The following is a 26,098-nucleotide window of genomic DNA, read 5'->3' on the forward strand; positions in this document are numbered from 1 at the left end:
AGAGGCTTAATGTTTTGACAAAAAAGTGTGGACCTTTTTATTTAAGTTTAGACTAAAGTATATTTTATTAACTTGCTTGTCCCTGGCAGCCATACCAATTTTCTTCAGGCTTCACCAAAAAGGAAAAAAAAAGAAAAAGAAAAAAAACAACAAAAAAAAAACTCCCGTAAAATCTGATTTCCATTTTTCTATGGAACAACAATTATTGAAATAATGGATAGTTGTTCTCACCATTCTGTAATATTTTGATACTGCAATTAGGTTGTCTTTTTAGAAAGCACTTTTATAAACTTAATACCTTTATGCATATGCAAAATTTCTATAACATTGCTTTTTTTTTTTCTTTTTTTTTTTCATTAACTGTTGCCTTATTGTTGCACTCAAAATCAAGTGGTCAAAACGTGAATGTTTAAATCAAGTAACTACTTGATTAAAGAAAAAAAGTCAACCCAGAATGAATAACTACAATAACAAAAAAAAAAAAAAAATTGGCTGAAAATATTGAAGAATTTTTTACTGCTGTATAGTAACTGACAAATTTTGTAGTCTTGTACATACTTCTCTATTAATGTTTAAAACATATTTTAAAGTATAGATGTTTAACTCAGGGTGGATAAAATTCAAATGGATTTGCTTCAGAGAAGTGTTTTGTACAGCAACTGAATTATGGATATTACCAGTGAAGTGAGGCTACTATATACTTCAGGAACTGCTATCTTTTTTTCTACTATATTGAAAAATTTCTTGGCCTTTAAAACTCAATGGTAACAATCTAGCTGTGGATATAAATTTGATGTGTATATATACTTTCACAATGAGCCTTTAAAACACAAAAGTTGGTTTATTTTAAGAGCCAAAAATAATCATTTTAAGCAAAGGAAATAGTTGTGCTTCTAACTTTTGTTTAGTAAAATTTTATTATTATAAGTTAATCAAATCAACTATTTTTTCAAATGTTTAATATGAAAGAGCAGTAATCTATCTGAATACTTAATCTGTATATTCATGTTAACTGCTCTGTGTTATTGATTGAATGGATTAACGCATCTTTGAAAATCTTATATATTTTCACACGGTTGGTTCACATAAAAGGTTTTATTAAACAGTCCATAGTAAAGAGACACTATTGTGACACAAGGTGATGTCTCTGAAGAGATAGTTGCATTACATTTTCAGATTCGTGTATCTTTTCATATGGTGGATTGCCATACTACGCTACGTGGTTTCAGAGAAGTTTTATGACATACTGTATGTATCTTGTCAAAGATAGGTGATGTAGTGGTAAGCATTCTACCTTCTATTGACTTACAGCTTTATATGGCCTATAGTGAAGTTAAGTAACTGAATTTATGCTGCTGTTTGCCCCCATCCATAATATACTTAAATCCAAAAAATGCAAGGTAGGTTAGAAGAGAATGTACATCTGGTCTTTAGTTTACAACAGAAATGTCCTCAGAATGACTTCATGATTCTTTTGCAGTTCTGCGGATAAGTTCACCTATGTAGAGGGTCAAGACAAAACCTATATACCACTCAAGACCTCAAAATAATGCTACTATTCTGACAATACTATGATGTCCCTAAATAAATAAATAAATTAGATGAAGGTGGTGCCATCCTTCCCTTAGAGTGACCCTGTGTATGAAACTTTCATCACTTCAAGTTTCTTATGTGAAGTGGTTACAAAATTGGCTTGAAATGATCCTTGCTTTTCTTTTGTGTCAATGCTCATGTTGTTAAGCACTGTTTTGTGTTTAGTGTCTTTATACTATACACAATAAATTCTTGTTTTAAAATAGATTATTACCCTTGAATGGAAATACGTGTGGACCTTTTCATGGTGGAGTGCAGAAGCATTGTTCTTTACATTCAGCTACTCTGAGACAAAGCTATCAGTAATTCCAAAATGATGTGATGGATATCAAGGGAAGAATTTGCACAATACTGAGGTGTTTCCTCTTTTCTTCTCCAGAGGATATCTGTTGTAACAGCTGAAGCAAATAGTTCCATAAAAAATCACTAAACTTATAGCATCAACAAGATCCACTGAATCATCAAGTAGCACTGTAAGACTACTTTTCATCTCATAGATGCTTGAATAAATTCCTCGTCAAATGGCAAAGAATCACGATAAGTGCTTTAAATGCTGAATGGGAGTTTTATATGCAGGCTTTTCTGTTTGCTCACAGTGGTGGAATAGAGATTCTTTGTAAGCGTATGTCAGGATTGTTAAATGAGATTTCTACTGCCTCATATCAGTAATTCCTTTCAGTCTTGCACATTTTTCTTCAGAAAATGATGATTTATGTTTCAGAAAAAATAAGGCACATTCTTGATACCTAAAAAAATATTTTTGTGAAAACATGTTTTTAAATTCATGGATCATTTTTTCTGGGTGTTTGAGTTTTAGTTATTACTTCATTTGAAAGTCTGGCAAAACATAATTTATATCTAAGATTATAAATTTGAGACGAGAATAAAATTCCTATGCCTGTAATTTTTGAAGAACAGATTAGACAAATGGCTGTCAGGAAAAAGGTAGATATAATTAACAATAAGACCTCTCAGTCCTGATTTTGCTGATTTTTGTTGTATGTAAATGTTTATTAAAATGACTGAAGTTTAAAAAACAGAGCAAAAAAACCTGTGGAACTCATGTTTCTTAAACCACGTCCTGTTGGTATTGAAAGCTTTATTATAGTGCAGCTACATAATACCTAGCTTTGGGGGGAAGCTTGTATAGTTTGTCTCCTGCAGTAAAGTAATTCAGTGTAATGTTGTGCTGCACGTTTACAGTAAAGCTCTATAAATCCTGCTCATTCTAACAAATCAGGTTAACAAACTTTTTTTAAAAAATAGGTATTTAATCCAGACCAGTCTATCCAGCTTGGATTTGCTTTCAAAAAGCAGTCGTCTCGGGACTTTTGAGAATGCTGTGATGCATAATGGAAGTTAGGCTGACTTGGTGATATTCCATCTCCAGCTGCAGCTACATAGAAGGGTGGGAAGAGAGACCAGACTTGGTTTGTATGCAGATAATTGTTGGCCTACTGTTTTCCGGACTTCTACAAACACTTCAACCTAAGCAAAATGGAAAGAGTGAAAGTATTGTGAGCCTTCTTTTACTAATTAAAGTTTAATTCAGAAGTACAAACTCCTAAATATTTAGCCATTGCTATTATTTAATTTTAATGCTAATAGCAATGCTGGAAATTTTTGTTCACTTGCCATGTTTTCCCTCCAGATTTTAAATACTTTTAAAAGTGGCATTTGCTAGTGTTTGAGGTTTTTCTTAGCCGTTGATTAAAATTCAGAAAGCCCCTCTGTAGCTATGAAAGGTGAGAGGTTTTTTAAGTTACAAAGCAAGAACAGATTTAGTAATTTTGTAGTTCAGAAATAATCACTGTCACAAAAGTGGCTTCCTTAGAAACCCGTATGGATTTCATTCAGATAATTCCTTCATAAAAATCATAAATGCAAAACTGATGGATTGTAGAATGTAAGATACTACTGGAGTAGAGATCATGTTTGTATAAGTCTCAGTCCACAGTCTTTTTAGCATAAAGCTTAGAGGAATTCTGTAGCTCTTAAGGTATATGTTACCTTTTGAGGGCAGCAATAGTAGATTAAACTGTGTTTAAACCCCTTCAGTTTACATACATATTATCCACAAGTACAGTATTGCCGTTTTTCAGTGTCATTTTTCTTTTGGCTAGTGGAAGAGCTGCTTATAAGAGACTCCACTTTTCTGGAGCAGGAATCCAGTGAAGTGCTGGAAATCATCATGTTAGCCTTATTAACAAAGATGCCTATAACAATATGAAATCTTATAACACTGACTATTGCTGCTTCCTTATGCTCGGCCTGCTTCTGGTATTTAAAATTTTGGTGATAAGACCTTAAAGAAACTGTCCTGTTTTCAGCAGCTAGGAACCTATGCTGCTGGGAGTACTGTGGAGCTCTTTCTGGGCCAGTGTTAAATCTGTTTATATGAACATTCTGGGCCTTCTCTCTTCCCAGGGCTAAAATATCATCTGGATGGCGTTAATACGGTTCTCCAGAGCGTGGCAATAACATCCATAGAAATAAATGGAGCAGGGTTCTTGCCATTCAGAGTCTTGTCTTAGGTTGCCACTAAGAAAAGGAGGAAATTGGACGACTCCTCCTTTCTTTCCAGCCTCATGATTCACATTCCTACCTTGCATCTAGTTTTGCTGTTGGCATCTGCACCGAGATGATTCAGCTTGTTAAAAACCACTAGGAAACTGAATTCACAAGAAAAACATTAAAACTTTTTTTTCTGAATTAGCAAGTTCAATCAATTTGCTGTGTGATCCAGAGCTAGAGGAAATCAGGAGAATTGTGCAGCTGAGGACTGGGATGGGATAACTGAAACCTAATTCATATTTTTAGACTTTTCTGTATGATATAAAGTAGTAGAAAACTTGTTTAACACAGAAACACACAACCTGAGTTATGATCTATGAGAACCCTAAAAGCTGGGGGTCTGGACTGCCTATGTCAGTTTTGGCAGGGGATTCCTTTTCCATCCATTCTTTGTTTTTCACACTGATGTTCCAAAGTGATTTGTCACCTGTTATCTCTTCACTCAGGTGCCTTAGTCTTTTATGCCCAAGATTTCTTATTTTTGTTTTTCTGTTTTCTATTTTGTTTTCTAAATAGCAAGGCTGCTAGCATAATTTGTATATACAGGTGTTGTAGATATATTAGTGTGTTGTTTTAAAAATTTCTTTAGTAGTCTACTGACATGGATGAATTCAAGCATTGAGGAGGGCTCATGTTTGGGCTTGTAGGTGTCTCATCTCTTGATTCATAATTTGTACTTTTGCTTTTATTTCAGATATGGCTTTTAGAAAGGAAGTGCATCGTTGTCATTTTCAGGTGCTGTCAGGGCATCAGAACCAAGTTCTGAAGCTGTTTTTGTGATTCTGCCAAATAAATTGCAGTGTGAAAGGACATAAGACAGGTCTGCAGCTGTTGCTCTGAGCACGGTAGTTTAGTTCTTCTTGTATGAAAACTCCTGTAATTCCAGTGGAATTTGGTGCACAGTTCTGTGGACTAGAGATCATAGTTGGCCAACACTGCAGTTGGGATTCTGCGCCAATGGTGCAAGCAATTTCCTCTGAAGCTGAGTGTGGCGCACTCGCCAGATGTTTCTTGATGTTTCTGTATGTTGTTCTGGAATCCACTAATTCAGAGTTCTAGCTCACTGGATTAGCTAGAATTATCCGTCAATAAGGCTGAGGTGCCAAATGCTAAGAGGCGTTGTTAGCAGCTCATCAGATTTGTTTAAGCCTCAGAACGCTGGTAAATCCAAATAATGAATTCTGCATTTTTGAGTATTCCCTGTTCAACGATGGAGAAAATTCAGTGAATCTGCTATCTTCTGTCTTTCTTGAGGTTGTCTGCGTGAGTCCTGTCAGGTGTTCCTTTTGTAATATCTTGGTATGTTGAATCCTTATGGTACAGTTGGACCATTTTATGCAGAGACAAACTCTGTCCAAATTCTGACACTATGCTTAAGAAAGAAATTGTTCTTACTATGGGTGCTACGTCTGTCAAGGCTGACAGGGGTCGTTGTTTCATACTTTATTTCGTGTATCATTTTCCATAAGTACTTTGTAATATTTGGTGATTGATGATGAAGAAAAGTACAGAGGACCATTAGCTAAGGGACATTATGAAGCAACTAGTTCCTCCCCAAACAAACAAACAGCCAAAGAATTATCTGCCTTTGTTTCTTAAAGAAAATTGTCAAACATCTGATTTTTTTTTCTCTGTTAGAAAATTTGCATGTACCAGGATTGCAGCTGAGATACTTGGAGCAGAAAACTCCTGCTAAAATCCCATTCTGCTTTTACACTTTCTTTGGTGTAGTTAGGTGGTAAGGAATTGCAGACTCTTACAACACCTATAAATGAGAAGTAAATTCTTTCAAAGACTATAGTCTTTGATAATAGATAGGATACAGGATCTGTCCCTTTCTCAATGGAAATTTAGTTGGAAGTACTGTATTTGAAGGGAGAAACTGTAGCATTTAATAAGCTGGAAAGTTCAGGAGTTCTATATTAAGTATTTACCAGACCAAGATTGCCAGAATTAATGGAGTGTTGGTTTACAGATTCAGTGAAGCTGCTCAAGAACAGCAGTTATTTGCCAACAGGAATTCATTATGATACAAATCAAATGTTCTTGAGGTTACATATAAAGCCAAATGTGGTACAGTTGTCATCTAATACAGAAGAGACTTGAGATACAAGTCTTAGATACAGCTCTCTCAGGTTTATTTTAGATTTTGAAGAACAGGATGCTCTTTTGCACTTTGGTAGGAGGTTTCCAAGACGAAACCACGTTGTTTCACTCCTTCCTCTGAAGGTATTATTCAAAAGATGAATGGGATTAGTTTTATGTGAAAATCTGATGGTTTTGAACTCAGAATTTATTATTTTTACTGGGTTAATAAAAAGTGTGTTACAGACATCATTCTGACTGGCAGAGAAGGGTGAGCAGCTCTGGCTGCAGACTCTCATATTTGTTGCACAGATGCAGCAGCATCTCTCTTATTCTCCAAACTGCTCATATGTCTTCAGAAAACATTGGTGGGTGGCTATATTTCACATTCACAATATAGAACACACTTTTCTCTATTGGATATAGGCAATTTATTGAAGACAGTGCAATTAGTAGTAGTAAGAAAGTAGCAGTATAGGAAGCATGTCACTAGGTAAACAAGACACAAAGACTAAATTATCCAATCTCCAGATGTTTTAGAGTATATGTAGTCTGAATTACTCTTGACTTGCAACATGTTTCAAGTTTAAAGGGAAAAAAAATAAATGGAGAGCATCACCTTGCATTAATGTGCTTTATATCACACTGTTAGCTTTTTTGAGCTATAACTTCTTTTAATCTCTTATTTATCTGTGCATTACCATGTCCCCCAAGCAATAATTCCTGATTTAGACATTATGATGTGGTAACAGATGACTTTTTGGCCTTCTTAGACAAGTAATAGTCCAGACAGTCTTGTATTGAGAATAGTCTTCCAAACACTCCTCCAAATTGTGTTGACTGACTAGGAATAGGGATGCCAAACGGAGACAAGTTATACTTAAGACAGGAAGTGAGAATTGGAGAATGAGAGGGGATATGAAAGAGTCTGCAAAGTTAATTTATTTGAGATTTATGAAGATTCTATAATCAGTGGTGTTAAAAAATAATAATAAAAATTGCACCAAGCTGTAATTCTTATGTCATGAAGTTCTCCAGAAGTGGAAGAAGGCAAATGCAAGACAACTGTGATCACAAGATGCAACTGAAGGCGAGAGATTTTACTTCTGGCCAAGTCCTGTATGCAGCTATCATCAGAGTAGATCAGGATATTTTATACTAAGAAAACCCCCTGGTCCAATCAAACTTTGCAACTTGGAACATGGAAAACCTACTCTGAGATAATAGGTTTCTTTTTGTCTTTGCAGTAATTTCTCCACATTGATCCATTCTGTGGCAGAAAAGAGATTCTGAATTCTTGTAGATGAAAATGCCTAGGTCTAGGCACTCTATGTTGTTTGTAGTTCTAGAAGTTCTGTTATTTCCTTCCTTCCTTTCTTTGGCCTATAGGAATAGACTAAATTGGACCTGGACATTATTCATGTCTTCCTGGTCTCCCAGATGCTGTCTAGGGAATGTTACATCGAACAGCTTGTGATTTGGCGCAGGTAGGTGCAGATAGACCCCTTTTTTTCATTAAAAACTGCACAAATATTTTTCTGAATACTTCTTACATCTGTTTAGATGTGTCATCTACTCTTATACTTTCCCAATCAGCTAGCTTGTAATTTTTTAATCTAATTTCTGTGCAACTACATGCTCTTTGCAAGTGAACATTTTAAAGACCATTGAGATGTTAATGTGAACTTCTCATAATGTGTTGTCATTTTATCTGGAAGGTAAATTTCCTTATGATAGTTTCTGTCACATGCAGGTCTTCCTGAATGATTTCTTCTTTCTAAAAGACACTTAAATGTAAATGCATCTGAACTCTTTATCCAGTATTAGCAGTCCAGTCTGGAGCACCATCTATTTAATGTCCTAGGGTTCTCTTTGGAGTAAATCAAAGTTAAATTAAAAAAAATTTCTGAGGTATTTGTATAATCTTTGCTGTGAGATAGCTGCCTGGAAATGCCTAGAAAGCCATTATATGCCTCGCTTGATTTTGAGTAAAGGGCACTATCACTGTTAGTAGTTTGTCACAATATAAAGCATCTACATAATTTTTATTTACTAATCTCTCTGAAGTGTTATCGCTGAATTTGGCGTGTGGAAAGACATCTTGCTGTGTGGTTTTCACCAGAACTCTGCTTCATTTCGACATAGAACTTATTTTTTGTTTTTGATCTGCATAACAGTTTTATGTGTAGGTACATACTAAAGATACTTGATAAATCTTGCTTAGGCCATGTATTAATCCATGTTGACTTTAATATATATCCATCTCAGCATATGTGATACATTTAACTTCTCCATACATATCAAGGACCTTATTATTTATTTCTAGCTCCATCACCACAAAACTATGCTTTTGGTAAGCAAATTATTTAGTGGAAGAAATCCTCCAGTCTTGCACAGTTAAGTAATACACAGCAACATTTTAATAGAAAATTAATGCATTTGTGTCAATTTCTCAAAACTATCCTAGATCCCCCACAGTTCCCTTCCCCTGACATAGCTGGCACATAGTTGCAAACTGATATTTTGGTGATGCAGAATAAGAATTATTAAAGGCCAAATGTTGCCTCAACTATTCATTTTAAAAATCTAATTTTAAAGTTTGAACTGCTGCAAAACATACTGTCAATTAGCCATTCATGCAGCAATAGAATTCATTCCAGCTATTTTGTCAGATGACAGGGATTACAATATTTGTGCTTCATTACTACCAACAAACTTGATGTGGAGTTCATGGATATGTAATTTATAATTTTATTAGCTCTTAAAAGCCTTTACTAAGGATTAGAGACTTAATTGGGACAGATTTGAAAGCCTCTTTGAAATCCTCTGAAGCCAAACAGCTTTAACCAACTTCATCTAACAAAAATATCTTTCAAAATATATTCAAGCTCATCTTGAAATGGCTATTTTGTAGGTGAAGTTGAGTCATTAAATAAAATTCTATTTGACTTAGGTGTAAATGCCTAAATTCTAGATTTCTAACTTATGCAATAGCTACTGTTTACTCAGGTAGCAATATCTGTCGTATTTTGAAGCTGTATGTTGCTGTCATTGCTAAAAGCAGCATGTATTTACTTGCTCCAAGAGATAGCTATCATTTAAAATATTGGACAAACAGAGTGGAGTTCGCATACACTGACAGAACATTTTCATTTATTAATGAAAAATGGAAAGCTTCAGTAATCCTCTGAAAACAGAACATCTATTCAGAATTTGAGTTACAATCCTGCCAGCAGTCCTTGCTTTTGGTGTTTTCAATCATGATCATTACCTTTATAAGCATGTATAGTTGATAACATTGCATTAATATTTTTTATATCAACTATGATGCACCACTTCTTTTGTTACTGGTTCATGTTTATAATACTATTAGCTTGTGAAACAATTTTTCTCCAGAAAAAGAAACTTTTCCTGTGTGCAGAGTCTGCATAATACTGCTGTGTACACAGAATTTCTCCTCTGTATGACTTCATTTATGACTAAGATATTCCTTGTTCCAGGAGAATAATCATTCTAAAAATTACTAATTTAATAATAGGCTTAGTTCACAATATAATTTTATCTTACTGTATTGTCTTAAATGATTCTTCCACTTCCAGTGGTCTAGTATCACTTGCAAAAACAAGTCACTTTCAACTTGTTGTAGAGTTCTTCATTGTCCTGCAATAAATAATATTTTAGGATGGTTAAATTTTGTGTGCTTTGACTACCTTGGTGTGGTATGAAATACAAGGTTAGTAGTGCAGCACTTCTGTAGTAGTGTACCTTTCAGAGCTGGGTGGAAAAATAAACAACCTATGCAGTATGGAAAGCACCTTTCTACCAATTTTATTTTGTCTGTACGAGTTTTATCCTGTTACATCTGCTTAACTATATTGGTCATTTTTAAACTTATGTCATACAAGTATATGTTTAGGCATGAATTTGTCACACATGACCTTAACTTACTTCATGATTCAAAAGGCCCAGTTCCTATTTACTCTAAGACCTAGTCTGTGTTACTGTCTACTTCTGGTAACGGTATCAACAGGTATGACTAGGTACAATCTTCTATGAACACAACTATGCTAGTAAATGTACTACTCAGTATTGTTGCTGGTGTACAGACAGAGCAATGCTGCTCCTGGTGTAACTTCATTTGCATTTGCAGTTGGCTGCTACAGGCTGCGTCTCCAGTAAAAGACACCGGAACTGGAATCCAAAGCTCTTCAAGAAGGACGTGATGCTCTTACACCACTCTGCCATTGAGAATGCTATTATGTCTGGACTTGTTTGAAAGCCTCTTTATATAGACACAATGCTATCAATAATAGAAAAACTCTCCCCCCCCACCTCCCCACCCACAAAAAAAAATAGCCTTGTAAATAGGAATTTAATCTCACAGAATCTATTGCTGCTTTGATCTGTAGTTACCTTTGGCTTTCCCATATTTATCTCCTGAGGACAGCTAGTGTATCGTTCATGAAGTAACAAAACCCAAGAGTTCAGAAGTGGACCATTTCTACATTTGGACGGTGTGCCTGTAATGGAAAACTGATGTGCCATGGTCTTAAGCTTTGTGGGTTTGGTATTATTCTTGCTGCTTCATCAAACTGTAGTTAATTTGTTTTCATTGCCTGTAGTCATGAGATTTCAAACACTCATTGACCTCAGTTACCTTCCTCCCCCCTTCCCCAATTTTATAATTTTCATTTTACAGGAAAAATTCAAACCTAGTTTTTCCTAAGTCTGGAAAATACATAGGAAATGAGAGAGGTTCCCTGCATTCAATTTAAATGGTGAACTTGTGTGTGTACTAAATAATTGTATATACACACATGAGTTTATAGAGTTAGTATGCATAATTACTATATAGCTATAAATACCCATTATAACACTTTCCTTAGTTGTAAAAAGGCAGGATGATGTACATAAAAGTTCTTTAGTTCCTAAGGAAGAAAATAAATTTGGAAAATCTGTGATGACAGAAATAGCTGATGCAAAGATATGACCAGTCATATCTCTATAACCCAAAATAAATTTTAAATGTACCCTGAAAGGAGACATTTTAGGTCTAACTTTCATGCAGTTTTGTATGCATAAACTAGGATAACAAACCACGTGAAGTTTTTTGAATGTTTAAGTACAACCTCTACTATATACTATATATTATAATTTGTCGCTATAGTTTTTAATTTACACAAACATAATTAAAACAGTAAAGCTTTTATTTAGAAAAGGCCTTATTGTTTCCAACACACATACGAAAGCAATGTGAGCAAATAATTACAGGGATATACATTTGAACCTGCAAACAATCTGAATTTGGGCCAATAAGTGAAGAACTGGATTTGACACTCTGATGATAAGGGAGCTAGATATAAACTGTGATCACAAAATCAACATAACATTTTAGTTGAATTTGCTTTTGTGTTGTGTTCTAGAATAGCGATGATAGCCAAAGGAGATGACCTAGAACTTGCACAACATGCTCAGTAACACTATTAATTTTAAGTGATGGAAAAACAAGGGAAAGTTGAATATATGCTAATAAATGCAAATTCTAATTCATTTCACTGTTTTGATTCTTAAAGTGATTGTGTGATTCATCTGGTTTAGGGAATTTGCATTTTAGATAATCATGAAAAATGTATTTTATGAATTATTGAAGTTTAGCACTATTCTCTACTGAAGTATAAAGAATAAATGGTTTCTATTAACTGAGAAAACGGTCTAGTATTTACTTGTAAGATATATAGTTGTGTTTTGTTAATGCTTCTTATTTACACATTGCATGGGATGATAAATTGTTTTAGCTATTTATATAATACGCATTGTCATGAAAAATGTGTTTTCGTAGTTACACTACTGCTCCTATAACTGGGGAAAACAGGAGCTTGATTAGACTTAGGTTGATTAATAATTTCAGCTTTAACCAAATACAGTCCCAAGCTCCTGGCTTTTGCTTTTCCAGTAGTACTTAGTTGAAGGAAGAATACTGTTAACAAATTTTAACTGACCCGTTCACTAGTATTAAGCTATTAGAAGATTCAGAGTATTGTCAGTTGAGCCACTATGACTAATGTAAATAATGCACATAAGTTCCCATTGCTATATTATGAACATATTGTATTAGTTTAATTATTGCTTCAAATTTAATATTAAAATCTAGATTTATTACTATACATTTTAAAAACATGGCTAAAAACTTTTATCAAACCCCAGAACCAGGTGGCGTGGAGAGGTAGCAAAATCTCTGTCTTTGGAGATGCTCAAAACTCACGTGGACAAGGCCCTCAGCAACCCACATCCGACCCAACTTTGAGGTTGGTCCTACTTTGAGGGGGCAGAGAAGGTGGTTGACCAGATGATTTTCAGAGGTGCTTTCCAACCGATTTTTCTGTTTCTAATGTACTGATTAAAAATAGGTTCCTGTTTCTGTGGTGCTGCTCTTCTCCTCTTTGTTGCTACATACATCAGTGAGTACACTTTTTCAGCTTGTTGTACCAGCGTACTGAAAGGTGGGAACTCATTTCATGAGGGCTTTTTAAAAGTCATTTTCAATTCTAATAAATTTTATCAGTTAAAAGTAAAATACTTTGACTTTTGGAAGACAGTTTGAAGGTGCCATTTTTTTTTTCCTGAATCTGAGGTTAGTAATGACACGGCCAAGTGTTTTCAAGTATCCTGCACTCATATATATAGAACAAATGGAATACTTGTCTCTTATATCTATATAGGTATTAGGCACTCTGTTAGTGTGCTTGTCTTTCTCCAATTAATAGGGGTGATTAATTCAGTATGCTGTTTGAAAATAAATCATCTACTAAAACTCTGTACCCATTGCACTGTAATGTAGTGGAGCAGATGCTTATATACAAAACAAGCATTCCCCGCCGCCCCTTCCCAAGGCATTTTTTGGTTTATATTAAGCTGTCCTTATTGGATATACTAACTAACCTTTATCTCAAATCTCAACAGTAAGGGGTAGGGGGAGGGAACACCTTTAATGAAGACACAGTAAATCTAAAGAATGTCTAACAATGGCTAGTAACTTGACTTAGTTGTTCATCTATGTAAAGCTCCAAACATGTAGCAGAAATTTATTAAACAGCAAAACACAATCATGGAATTTATAATGGTTATAAAATATTTGATCCTCTGCTTTTTTTTTCACTGAATAATATTAAATACAGAACTCTAGTTATATCGTAAGTTTCTGGATAAAATTGACTCTTGATTATTCATAGACCTTTTTGTATTCCCAGTTTTCTTTCAGCTATATATACCATTTTTGACACAGGATATATAATTAAGATTTGAGTTTTCTGAACTGTTAAAATATTTCAAGTAATCTTAGAGATATATTTTTAAACTAAGCAGTTAGCTGTGCAGTAGCAGCACTAAGAATTATGAAAATCTTAAATATTCATATAAGAGCACAGACTGCAGATTTTTAGAGACTTGTTGGAATTTTATCCGACTATTATAGAAATTTGGGAAAACTTTCCTTGTAATCTGATGCTGACATTCCCTGAATGTATTTTTACTCCACGCTATAATATAAGGTTGCACATCAAGCTACTATCCAGCCCATAAGTAAACATTTTTATAGCCAGAGCATAAGAAACTTAACCTACATAAAAACTTGTAGGAGGCTTATGAAAAGTATTTGCATTATTAGCCATGATAGAGAACGGAAGAATACAGAGGGAATTGTTCTATATATGATGTACTTCTGAGCTCAGTTTTTAGATGAAATAAAGGGTCAGGAATCTCAGATTTAGCAAAACTAAACAAAGGAGGAATAAGAAGGGAAGGATGTCAGGCTACCCCAGTTGAAAAAAACAAGTACAACCACATCTTAGTACTGCTGATGTCCCAAAGTATATTCAAACAAGTTATACATGTCATATTGGAGTTCTATTAGTATGAACAAAACCTTCGTATCACTTAACTATCCATAATAAAATCCTGTTACTAGCTGAAATTACATGTAGTTGACATATTATTTATTTCCTCTAATATACACAAGTTTATTACCAAAATACAGCTGGGAGTATGTGCTATCAGATTCCAGGTGACGATACCATCAGCATGTGGAAAGCCTGACGGGCTATGTTTTGTTCTTTCTTGTTCTCAGCTGTCATAGCAATCCACCACTTTGTTTTAAAATTATCACTTTAAAACATTCTCATGGAATAGCATAAATGGATATTGAAGGATATATGATTTCTGAATTAATTCTGATCTTGAATAAATATCTATGTTGGTCTTAAATTACATTTGCTACACCTAATGTTCTAACTCTCATAGCTATCATTAAAATACAATTGTGTATTAAAATGATGCAGACAACTATCCTCAAGGTTACTGCTTTTGCTTTGAAGTATAAAGGGTTTAATTAGTGCAGAAATTACTGCTCCCCAATTTAATTTATTCCCAATTTAAAGGAAGATTTTTTTCTCCTAGAAATCATTTAGCCTTTAATCTCTCAATTCTGTATATAGCCAGATCTTACATTACTAAAGTGCTTTGCATTTTATTTCTTCTGTCTAGATCTGCCTACTGCAGGTGACATATGCAAAGACTTGCAAGATGGTGACAAGGTAAATGTTTTGTTACTGTAGAATCATAGCAATATTGGTCAGAAGCGAACTTTAGAGGTCATCTAGTCCAATTTCCCACCCGAAACAAAGCTGTCCAAAAGCAGATCAAGTTGGCCATGAATTTATCTAGCCAAGTCTTGACTGCCTCTATGGAGGGCGACTCCACAGCCTCCCTTTGTGGCCTGTCATGCCGCTCTGCCACTCACCGAGTGAAGAGGTCCCCAATGACCAGCCTGAGCCTCCGGAACTGGACCAGGCAGATGGTACTCCTGGTTATCACCTCCCTTCCTGTGGCTGCAGGGGAATGCCCAACAACCAGAGCAGTTAGCTGCTTCTTCACCTTATGTAGCTTGTAGAAACATGATTTGACCAAACAAATTATCTAATTCTGCATGGAACAAAATGTTTACTTCTCAGCAATCACTCGTCTCAATAGCCTTGGCTCAATTTTTTTTTTTTGAGGAAGGCAGTAACTTTCTTTACTCGAGTCTTTCAAAAAGATAGTAAAATTGAGGTGGAGTAGAAGGTTTGGATCCAACCCTTGTAAATCCCTTTCAAAACCTCTAAAATAGAAATACTTTTTATGTAAACTGTTTAAATGTTTTCATGGTGCTTTGATTCCATGGTGCTTTGACTAAATACAAAGCCCAGGTGCATTAACCAGTAAGTAAAACTTACTAAAACCAGTGAAATGTATAACATATAAAAATGGATTGCCTTTTCAAGCTTAACATCAGATAGTCTGTCTTAAGCTTCTGTTATTAGATTTGCTAGAGGCAATTTCTCAGACATTTTAGGCCTTCAATCACTATCCATGATAAACAGCATTTTTACTAGAGAGCTGCTGAAGGTGTTAACTATGCCAAGGTTTTCTTTTTAATATAGCTTTAAAAAGACAAAGCCCATCTAATAATGTTTTTTAGGTCTAGCAAATCATTATTTTTCATCTGTTTCTTGTCCCACATCTATAAAGCATTTTTCAATTCTTCCTAAAATACTAATTGTGAAAACTCTAAAAAAAATTAGAATGTTTTCATTTCCTTTACTGCTCTAAAGCCAAATTCTTTAGGACACTTTGGTTATGAATGTTAATTCTTGCTTGTGGATTTAATATCTACGTTCTGGTTTCTGCAACAGTAAGATGCAACAAGTTCAAGACAGTCTCTACTGCCCACTAAGTTCTTCTAACTTTTGCTTTTCAGCGTAACGTTTGTTTGTATGATGCGGCCAAGTAGCGAGTGCCACAGTCAGTAGATTATTTGGAGGGAAAAAAACGTACATGCTACTGATGGGAATAAGTCGTAGTTGACTTTTTGCCTTTCTCTCTAAACTGTGGTCTTTGAGAGCAAAGGCGGCAAGTAAAACTTCAGGGATGAGTGTTACATGTTCTGAGGTAGATTGAGACACCTGAGACTGACAGAGTGAAACCAAATGGAGTAAAGTCGAATCCTGTTCTATTTACTCACTTTTTCTGTATTACTGCGAGCCATTAATTTCTCTTTCCTTGCATTAAGTCATGTTGTTTTGCTCCTTGTTCTTTAATCTGTCTCTAGGAAACATCTGTCCCTAGTGCAGACATCAAGTTTCATAAAATCGCCAGTAGAGGTCAGGTCCCAGCAAACAGAAAACAAAAATAGAGGCAAAACCTCGCAAGGCAATTTCTGAAAGGAAATAAGAAGCTGGCAACTCATCTCGCGAGGGGCAGCTGCCAGGAGGATGAGTGTGACCAGGGCTGGAGTAAAACCTTGTATTTTCTGAGGCTTCTTCGGTACAGTGAAGCTGGGCGAACGGCGAAGCCGAGAGCGGGGCGGGAAGCCCCGGCGGCCCCGGGGCTGCGGGGGGCAGCGAGGCGCGCTCCGTCCCCGCGCCGGCCGCGCCAGGCGCCTCGCCGCCGGCCTCGGAGCGGGCCGGGGGCCGCTGCCAGCCTCCCCCCGCCCCGCGGCCGCGCTGCCGGCACCGCTGGGCCCGGCCCGCGGCCGCTGCCCGCCGCGGGGGCCGGGGCGGCCCTGCGGCAGGCGGGGCGGGACGGGACCGGGGCCGCTCCCCGCCGCGGGGCCTGCGCGGGCCGGGCCGGGCCGGGCGGAGCGGGGCAGCGCGGCGCCCCGGCCGGCCGCTGCCGTTGCCGCCGCGGCGCGGAGCGGAGGCGCCGCTAGGGGCGCTGCGCGCGGTCTCGCGGGCCGAGGAAGGGATGCGGACGCGGCCATTCGCGCCGCCGGAGCGGGGGGGAGCGCAGGCCCGGGCGCGGCGCGGGCGGCCCTCCGCGGGGGCCGGCGGGCGGCGCGGGGCGGCGCGGCGCGGCGCGGCGGGCGAGGCCGGCGGGCGGCGCGGCGCGGCGGCGGCGGGCGGCGGCGGCGGGAGCGCCGGGGGTGGGGGGGGCCGGAGTGGTTGGGGCCGGCGGCGGCCGCCGCCGCGGCGGGGTCAGTTCTCTTTAGTGTTTGCCGATGTTGGAGGCGTCTCCAAAGTGTCCCCGGGAACCAGGTAACCGAGCCCGCGGCGGCGCCCGGCGGCGGCGGCGGGAGGGCGCGGGGCGGCGGGGGCCGAGCCGCGGCGCCGCAGGGGAGGGGGCTGCTTCGGCCATGATGTCCGAGTCGGCGTCCCGCGGCGCCCCCCGCCTCGCCGCCGCGCTCCCGCTCCCCCAGGCCGGGAAGGCGCCTCTGCGCCACAGCGCTGCCCGCCCGGGTGTCGCCAGCTGCTGGCGGGGATGGAGGAGGGGGCGGCGGGGAGGCAGCGGCTCCGCCATCCGCCGCGGCGGGCGGGGGCCCAGGTGAACGGCCGTTTCCTCGCCGCGGCGGCCCCGCGGCGGGTCCCCGGCCGGCGGCGCTCTGCGCCGGGCCTGCTCCGCGCCTGGCAAGTCGCTGGGCGCGACCTGAACTTGCCTCCGTCGCCTCGGCCTGCCGCCCTCCCCCCTTCCCCCCGGGCTTTGCACCCCGGCCTCGGGGAGCGCAAGCGGCCGTGAGCCTCCAGCCGCCGTGTGGTGATGCGTTGCAGAAACCCCCCGTTCAGCTAGTGACAGGGACCCCTGCAGTTCAGTGGTTGCGTTTTTCTGTGTTTTATTTATTGCTTTCGCTTTTTCTGTCTTGCACTTTACCCAAACTTTGTCCAGGATCCTAAACTTTGCCAGCAGGACGATACTCGCATGCTCCCAAAATGGATGTCAGCATTTCTTCCGTTCCTGCCAAGGGGCAGTGCGGTGGTTAACTGGCTTCAGGGGCACCATGGCTTCAGGGCTGTCTCTGAGGTGGGGTGAAGCCCGGAGAGAATGTGTTTTCACCAAACGAGAGTTACCCAGACGTTGGTTGGTGTTTTTCTGGTGTTTAGGTCTCTGGTTAAAAGGAGAGGGGGGAGAAAAAGTTCATCTTCGTTGTAGCCAGGCCTAGAACTTGCAGCCAACTTCTTCTGGAGACACTTGGGTGCCCAGCACAGGCTGGGAGCAGGGGGAAGCAGAAAAACTGAACAGTCTGATATGTCATGGGGTCCTACCCTAGAAGTCAGTGATATCCAAGCAAAAAAATTTTCCTGAAGTGTATCTGCCTGACATTTCCCTATGGCGTACAAATGTGCGGATATTAAGGCCCTCTTTGGAGTGTTCTTTTTGGAAGCATTATGGTACTAAAAAATAAAAGTTTATATTTTGCAAAAGAGTAGGTGGAATATTATTATTGTAGCTCTTTCCTTTGTGTTAAATGCCGTATGGAACCATACGTGAAGAACATGTGTAAATAACCCCAGTGTTGTGGGGTGCGAGTGTGCCTTTGGTGTAATTAGGTTTAATTGCATTGTGCTTGTGTAAATGAACATGCATTGCTGTATCTTACTTACATTACTGGTGACATCAAGCTATGCAAGAATAAAGTCTTCTGGAGCTGTGTAGTAACTCCAGGTTAGGAGTCTACGACCAGTGTAATAGTATTAATGTATTTAAACCATTTTCTAAATATAGGCAAGACTTTCTTTCTGTACAGGTTTTGTTGTGACAGTACTGCCTATAAGGACTACCAGGCTGACAGCTTTCTGAACGAAATCTTTTTTTCTAAGGAGCCAGCAGCAGTGTAAGATTTCCAGAACTGATTTCCTGTCACTGAACCTTAGCTTTGCCCTGGGAGAACTCCCGAAGAGAGAGATTTCTGTTCTTGTGTGTGTCTGCTAAGTTTCCTATTGCTGGGAACAGGATAGAGACTGCCTGTTTGTTCATAGTTAGCTTCTGAGGGGAGGGGACAATTCAGATTTTTTCTTTTTAAGAGAATTTTTCTGTGATATTGTTCAGTTCGGTTCCCAGTTCAGGTATAGTTCGGATTGAGGTTTGGAGGCCAAAGTGTTTATACATCTCTTTGTCAGCTTAAGTTACTTAGCCTACAACTATAATGTTGGAATAGTAATGAATTGGAATAATCTTTTATACTGCATTGTGAAAGGAGCTTGTAAAATAATTTAGTAATTTTACATTCAGCAAAATTTAATCCGAGGTATTTAATGACTTGACCAAGTTTAAACCAACACCTATTACTCAGTCCTTCCTTGGGAGCAAATATTGGGCCTGATTTTCCAATACAGGTATATAAATTTAGCTCTACTGAAATCCTGGTTTATTTTGGTGTATACTTCAGAAATTAATCAAATATTACATATTTCATCTGGAAAGTGTCATGAAAAGTGACCTTGGGAAGGTTAGACAACAGGCCCTACTGAAGCTAGATCTTCTGATTCCAAGACTATTGGAACCATTAGGAAAGCTGCACCTGTTATGCTCTATCTAGACAGTTTGTTTTGACCTGCATGAAATACATGGCTATTGATTTGTCAGTCTTTGAAAAGAAGAAAAACTCACGCCAGTTCTAGCCAGTCCTTCAGCCAAAAATACATCTTATTATAGTATCATGCAATTGGAAAGTGGGCCTTATAAAGTGTGCCATGTTTTACTGCTAAATTTATATGTATGTATGTATACACATGCACAGATTTATTCAAATATTTGCTTGCTTACACGGGTCAAATTGACATTGGAAGAAGGACCTAAACCTACTTTTTTTAGGATAACTAACAACAACCTAAATTCTGTTAATAAGCCACTAAAGCTTCACTTCTTCCTCTGGTTATATTGATTTCGTATCAGCAACAGCAACAAGAAGACCTATAAAATGAGAATTAGGCCTATCTTGTTTTGCCAAAACCAATTATTTTGCACTTCTAATTGTTGAATCACTTACAGACTTAATTTTTCACAATAGTTCTTGAGCAAGACTTGATTTTTTTTCTGTCTTCGAAACAGTCAGAGAAGGAGAATGGCTTTCTTAAACTACTATAAAGGTACTGTTGTCAGAGTCCATATTGGAAATCTAGAATCCCTGCTACCCTTTTGTGCGTTCTTACTTCTCAGCTACTCCCTTTGCTGGTTATGCTTGCAGCTACACCCCCGTAAAGGTCAGAAGTATCTGAGACCCTCTCTGGTGCTTCAATCTGGCCACCACTCTTTTCTCACCTAGTTGCTGTTCATCAGCTGGTGCCACACATGTTTCTAAAAACGGGAAGTCAGAAGCATAATGAAAGGGAGTTTATTTGGAGAGGTAAAATATTTCTTTATAATAGGAGCCAGATTTAATAAGTTAAGAATCTCAATATTGATTTGAGGAATTAAAGTTTATTGTAGATGAGTGAGGGGTGTAGAGGGCATGAGGCTGGCAGTGCTGATCGGGGTGGAGCAGATGTCTGGTGCAAGAGTGGAAGGGAGTAGAGGTGATGGGAGCATGTGACAGACGCTGGGAATAGAGAAATGGGACTTGTGTGTAATAACTACTTAACAGATACTAAAAATCAAGGGCTGTGGTTTTAGAGATTGCTTGGGTCTGCTCAGTGTCAGAGCCCAACCATGAGCAGCGTTATCTGAAATAGTGCTTACGTTTATATTAGAAGATCAGGAGTTCGGTAAAAATCCGAAAGATGTCTTGTCGTGCGTTCTTCTGGAAACTATTTAGGAAAAAAAATCACTTGTCACAACTTCTAATCTAAAAATGTATTTTGAAAGACCATCTGTGGTAGTGTAATACCAGAGTCACATGTATGCTTGTAACTGTTAAAGTTTCCTCCTGCTTCACCCTAACAACAACTGTTTTTTGTTGTTTTTTCTGTGATTTTTTTTTTAATCTGGTAGTATTTGGAATGCCTCCCAGTATTTAAATATGTAGTCCAGGAATATAGTGTACTCACCTGTATTGTAGCACATCTTTTCTTCTAGTTAAATCAAATACATTTCCGTATAGTATATCACCAATATATTACCAATTCATTGATATTTAACCAAATAAACCCATAATATGAAATATAAAATGTTTTTAATGGCAAATAACTTTTTTTGGCTCATAAAAATGGTTTTGTTTTGTGACACAGGTATATTTCTGTATCCTTGTAATCTTCCAATTTAGTCTCCATTAAAATGATCGAGGGGGTCATCTTTTAAAACTGTTTTGAAATCAGTGTTTGAACACAGATTTCAGTTGCTGTTTGAAGAAGTCCCTTGTGAAAGCCAACAGGTATTATAGTGAGTGTGGTTTAACCAGCTATTCTTAGTCTCTGGGAAAAGACAGCTTACTGAAATGTTTGTCATAGTAGAACACGCTCAAAGAATATGTTTACAATCTCATCATTGCTTGAAAAGTTCCAAAGGACAGTATTGAAATTGGTTAGGTTTCTAATTTCTCCACTTGCCAGCCTTGAAGAACAGGGAAATTAGTGCTATGTGCCTCCACGTTAAAAAAGAAGTACTGTGCTTGAGGCTGACTGTCCCCCATGAAACAGAATGAGAAGCTTGTCTTGGATCAGTAGACATGTAAAGCCTTGTTTATCCACAAGACTTCCCTCAACTGTCTTAGCTGAAACCATACAGTTTGACATGGGATTTGACCTCTTCAGAATGGAGAATGACCACACCATCCTTTCATCACCTTTCTTCAGCAGGCCAGTTTTCATCATCTAGACATATCCTTAAGCAAGTTAAAAGCCATTGAAGATGCCAGAACTGAATTCCATTTCTATGGGGTGTTGGACTTCTTCATGAGGATATTCTGGACGTAAAGTTGCTTGCAGATTTTCCAGGTCTTGGGAAAAAAAATCACATCACAACTTTCTTCAGCTGTTATATTACTGTCCTCTCCCACAGATTATTGTGAGTGGCAGGTCATCAGATGTCTCTGGAGGTCCCCTTTTCAGTGGTCTTTTTCATGTGACTATAAACTGTACTTGTCTTCCCCAGGAAGCTTTCCTTTTCTGATTTTCTTGGAGTCCCACTGCAGTGAGAGCTCCTTGATACTATGCAACAACCATCTTCATTACAAGTAAGCGTGAGGGTGGACTACTGCTCTAGCTGTGGAAACTGATCTTTAATGCTGTAGCTTATGTCAGACATTCAGCTTTTTAAGATCTGGAAGCAACGGCTTGTCTAGTCTGGCTTTAAAAGTGTTTTGTTCGTGATAGTACTTTGAATGTTTTCAAAGATTTTAAGGCAACTCTGTGCTCACTGGGAATCTTTACCTGTAGCATGAAAAAGAAAATACTTTCTTTGATGTCACTGCAAATACTACTGTTCTCTACCATTTACCTCTGCTGAGACACCCCATAGCAATCATAAGCAAAGGAACAGAGTGACCATCAAAACAAATGCACCAAATGGCTCAGATCGTTTTCAGCTTCCTCCCTTTTTCAGTTTTGGCAGCCAACCTTTTATTACTGTTTGTGCATTTTTTTCTTTCACTCTTACAGAAGATCCTTGGAAAGATAGGGCAGGACAGAGCACTACAGTTGAACTAGTTCAGCCAGGGCAGTTTAGCCTGGCACTAGTTAGTACCAGGACCTAGTCTGCTTTTCAAGTATGATATCTTAGCCACTATGCTGGGTTGCAGACCTCTTCTCCACAGGTCTGAGCTCTGCAGCTTCTACCTAAACTTCTGCTCCTGACACATCACAACCTAGTTGTTGGGTGGCTTTTGAGCTGAGAGAGCACTCCTTCCATCATTAAGGAGGAACATCTGTATTGGCAGGTGGATAGACTGCATTTGACACCTACATGTAGCCAAATAGTGTATGTTCTCTTGGAGAACTTAGAAAGTTGGGTCCTTCTTCCTCTTTGAACTGTTTTTGTTTATTTGACTGTGTTTTTGAAGGTAGGGAACAAGAATCTTAACTCACTAATGAACAGGAATGTTAGCTCTATGGAAGTTTAAAAGCAAACCTCTTCTTTCACTCCAGTTTGGGGTGAATCCAGGGGAAATTCACAAAGACTAAGTTTATCATAGCAAGGTAAATGGCTCTAGGTTCCTGAAAGTACAAAGTGGTGAGAAAGACATTCCTCTGAAGGACAACTCTGAGTATGATTTTATCTATTTGTCCATTTTATTTCCATCTAGTCATAGGCCTATGCTGTTGCTGTTTTTATTGTTCCTCATATACTTAAACTTTTTCTGGTAGTCTATAGATTAGGATTTTTTCATGGTGTCTTTAGTTTCCTATACAGTTTTCTGCACTCCATGAAATTTTATTTATTTCAATTTCTTTTTTTATTTTTTTTTAGATGCTGTTTTCTTTTATTTTGAATTACTTCATATTATCACTGAATTAGGTTGCACTTTCACCCAGGGTTGTTCTCTGTCTTATTTCTGACTCTTTATTCATTTAAAAGTGCTTAAAAGAATTCCAAATTTTATTTCACAGTTTATATTTTTTCATGTATCAGTTATGCTTATAACTTTCTTTGATCTAGGGAAACAAGTTATTTTGAACCATTGACTACATGGAAGAGAGGATTTTGTCATATTTGTTATCTTGTTCTCTATCCTACTTTGTACTCCTAATGATTAGTACATAAGCAGCTGGAGGAAGGAGTCTCCTATTTCTGCCATGCTGGGTTCTGTGTACTCACAGTGTGCTGAATTTGAACCAAATCTCTCTTTATTAGCACTCTTCCTTTCCGTTATTCTTTGCTAGTTTAATATCCTCCTCACTGATTCAACTACAGAGATTAACCTTTTGCCATCCTGCTAGATTTATGTAGTTTCTATGTTACAGTGGAATGTGTGTGCTGAATGTTCAGCAAGTTTGTAATGTTCAGCTTCACACTGATGATGTATCCAACAGTTTTTCTTCAATGTTCTGTGCCTTTGCTAACTCCATCAACTGAAAGGATCTCGATGTATATCACTAGCATTTTTTTTTCTTCCACGTTCTTCAAAATCTTCTGTAGTATGCAGTTTCTTATGAGGATAAGTAATTCATTTGAATATTTTCCTCGCACAACTCGATTTCTGTCCAAAACAGAGTTTTGCTGCAAGGAATCATTACACGTTGCTAACTTGTGTATTTTGCTAAGTTGTTGGTGATGATTCTTTGCATTCTCAAGATGCTTGGTGAGTCTGTATTGATAGCTGGTTGCTGCATATGGTTATGTCGGTGAGTTTTGCTCCCTTTGGCTTTCTCTTAACTGTTCCAGACATATATCTCTTCCCATCTTGTTTGCAGGAGTATAGTGGTAGCAGCACCAAGTTATCACTACTACAAATGACTTGGTCACTTCCTCAATCTTTGTACTTTTCTTTTTCATTGTTACTGATCTGGGTTGTATCATCTCTTTTCCCACGTTTCATGGCTTTGCCCCCAAACTTAGTGTTTCTAAGCTGTTAATTTTCTCCACTTGAAAACTTAGATTTCATGCTTTTTTTCAGTAAGAAAATTGCGTGTGTCCAGAACGAGTCCCAATAATTGTTTTGTCTTTATTCATCAACTATACTTGAAATTGAAAGACTTTTTCTCTAAACTTGTTCCAGATTTCCTTATGTACCCAGTACTCTACACCTGTGAACAGTGATCCTGTTCCATCCCCTGGTGAATAGGTGGCTCATCTTATGAGCGATGTATCATACTCATCTTATATACAAATGTCACGAAACAATGTGGGAACATCCTGAGAGAAGGAGAACTCCAGAAGTGATTCATGAACAGGAGATGGCAATTTGGCCCAAATTGCATTTGGGGGCTGTAACTTCTGGGAAGCTGTGGGAGATTTAAAAGTCATCAGTTGACCATTCCTAATTCTAGCTATAAAATACTGGTTTTGTTCAAATACAGTAGTGGAGAGTAAGAGAAACACAAAACATAGAATTTTATCTGCTTCTAACGAACAACTAAAGCATAATACCTGTCACTTTGTCCGATGAAACATCCTTCTCTGATATTCTTGTACCTGTTGATAATAGGGATAAGTTTGTAGGGTGGGGAGAGCAAGTACTAAGAACTGCAACTTTTTTCTAAGAGAAGAAAAAAGACATGTTTCAACTACTTCATTAAGCTATCTTACTAGAAGTGATCTGGAAAGCAATTTGTCACAGGCAACCAGTGAAAACCTAGATCATTTTCTGAATCTATTAACAATATGCAATCTCTAGTTAGGGATTAAGCTTTTAGTAGATAAATGTTTTTCACCTACTTCAGAGTAATATAACAGCTGTAGGGATGTTTTATTTAGAATAAATACATTTGTATTTTAAAGTTGATCAAAACTCATATTCTTATTTGAAATGTTATTAATTAACAACATAAATTTTAGTAGGTTTCAATAATTACTTTTAGAAATATATATCACAGAATTTTTAAAAAATTAGTTCAATAAGAAACTGTACTCTTTGAAGGAGTTCTGATTACACAGTGATGTCTCCAATAAGGAACCAATTACAGCTTTGACAGAGAAACGGTTCGGTAGTGGTGGTGTGTCAAGCCTGAGTCATGTTTTTCTCATTTACCTACTTAATCTCCTTCGGTACTTTTAAGCTGCTGATTGATAGTTAAAGTAGTGGCTTAAGCTTCCCTTCTTTTCAGCTATTTTATTTCTTGAAAGAGCTTAGTAACTTATTTTTGTTTGACCTAAGGCAATGTGGTTTACCTGCCTGTCAGCTTTAGTAAGGTGATGTGATGACCCTGTACACAACAGCAGCCAATAAACTTTTCAGTGTAACCTAGCCTAGAAAGTAAAGAATTCAATTCCTTCTATATTTTTGCATCTTCACCTTCTTTGTTCACAATTTCTGGAGCCACTGAATTAATTAGTTAGCCTCCTTGAACCTTTCTGACATATTCTGTATGGGTAAGTTTTAAGATGACTGTAGAAATTCAACTTCATTTCTTTGTGTCAGTGTTGCACAGAATTTCCCTTGAAGATTATTCTACTCCCCCTTCTCCAAGGATTGAGAAACCAGATGAGGTCATTTTTTAAAAAAACGTAC

The 26,098-nt window shown here is 38.2% G+C and overlaps 1 protein-coding gene across 5 annotated transcripts in view; it reads left to right on the forward strand.

Moving 5' to 3' along the window:
- Positions 1 to 16,519: 16,519 nt before the first annotated feature.
- Positions 16,520 to 26,098, forward strand: part of STAU2 (staufen double-stranded RNA binding protein 2) — a 170,956-nt gene continuing 161,377 nt past the window's right edge. For 2 of the 5 annotated variants that reach the window (XM_062570279.1, XM_062570280.1), the window contains exon 1: positions 16,520 to 16,608. The gene's annotated coding sequence lies outside the window, so the exon portion shown is untranslated. Of the gene's footprint in view, positions 16,609 to 17,227; positions 17,319 to 17,816; positions 18,079 to 26,098 lie in introns of those variants that run through there. The other 3 variants (XM_062570276.1, XM_062570277.1, XM_062570278.1) reach the window with 3 other exon arrangements.

Source organism: Rhea pennata, chromosome 2 (assembly GCF_028389875.1).
Source record: "Rhea pennata isolate bPtePen1 chromosome 2, bPtePen1.pri, whole genome shotgun sequence".
In the NCBI taxonomy this organism is placed as follows: Eukaryota; Metazoa; Chordata; class Aves; order Rheiformes; family Rheidae; genus Rhea; species Rhea pennata.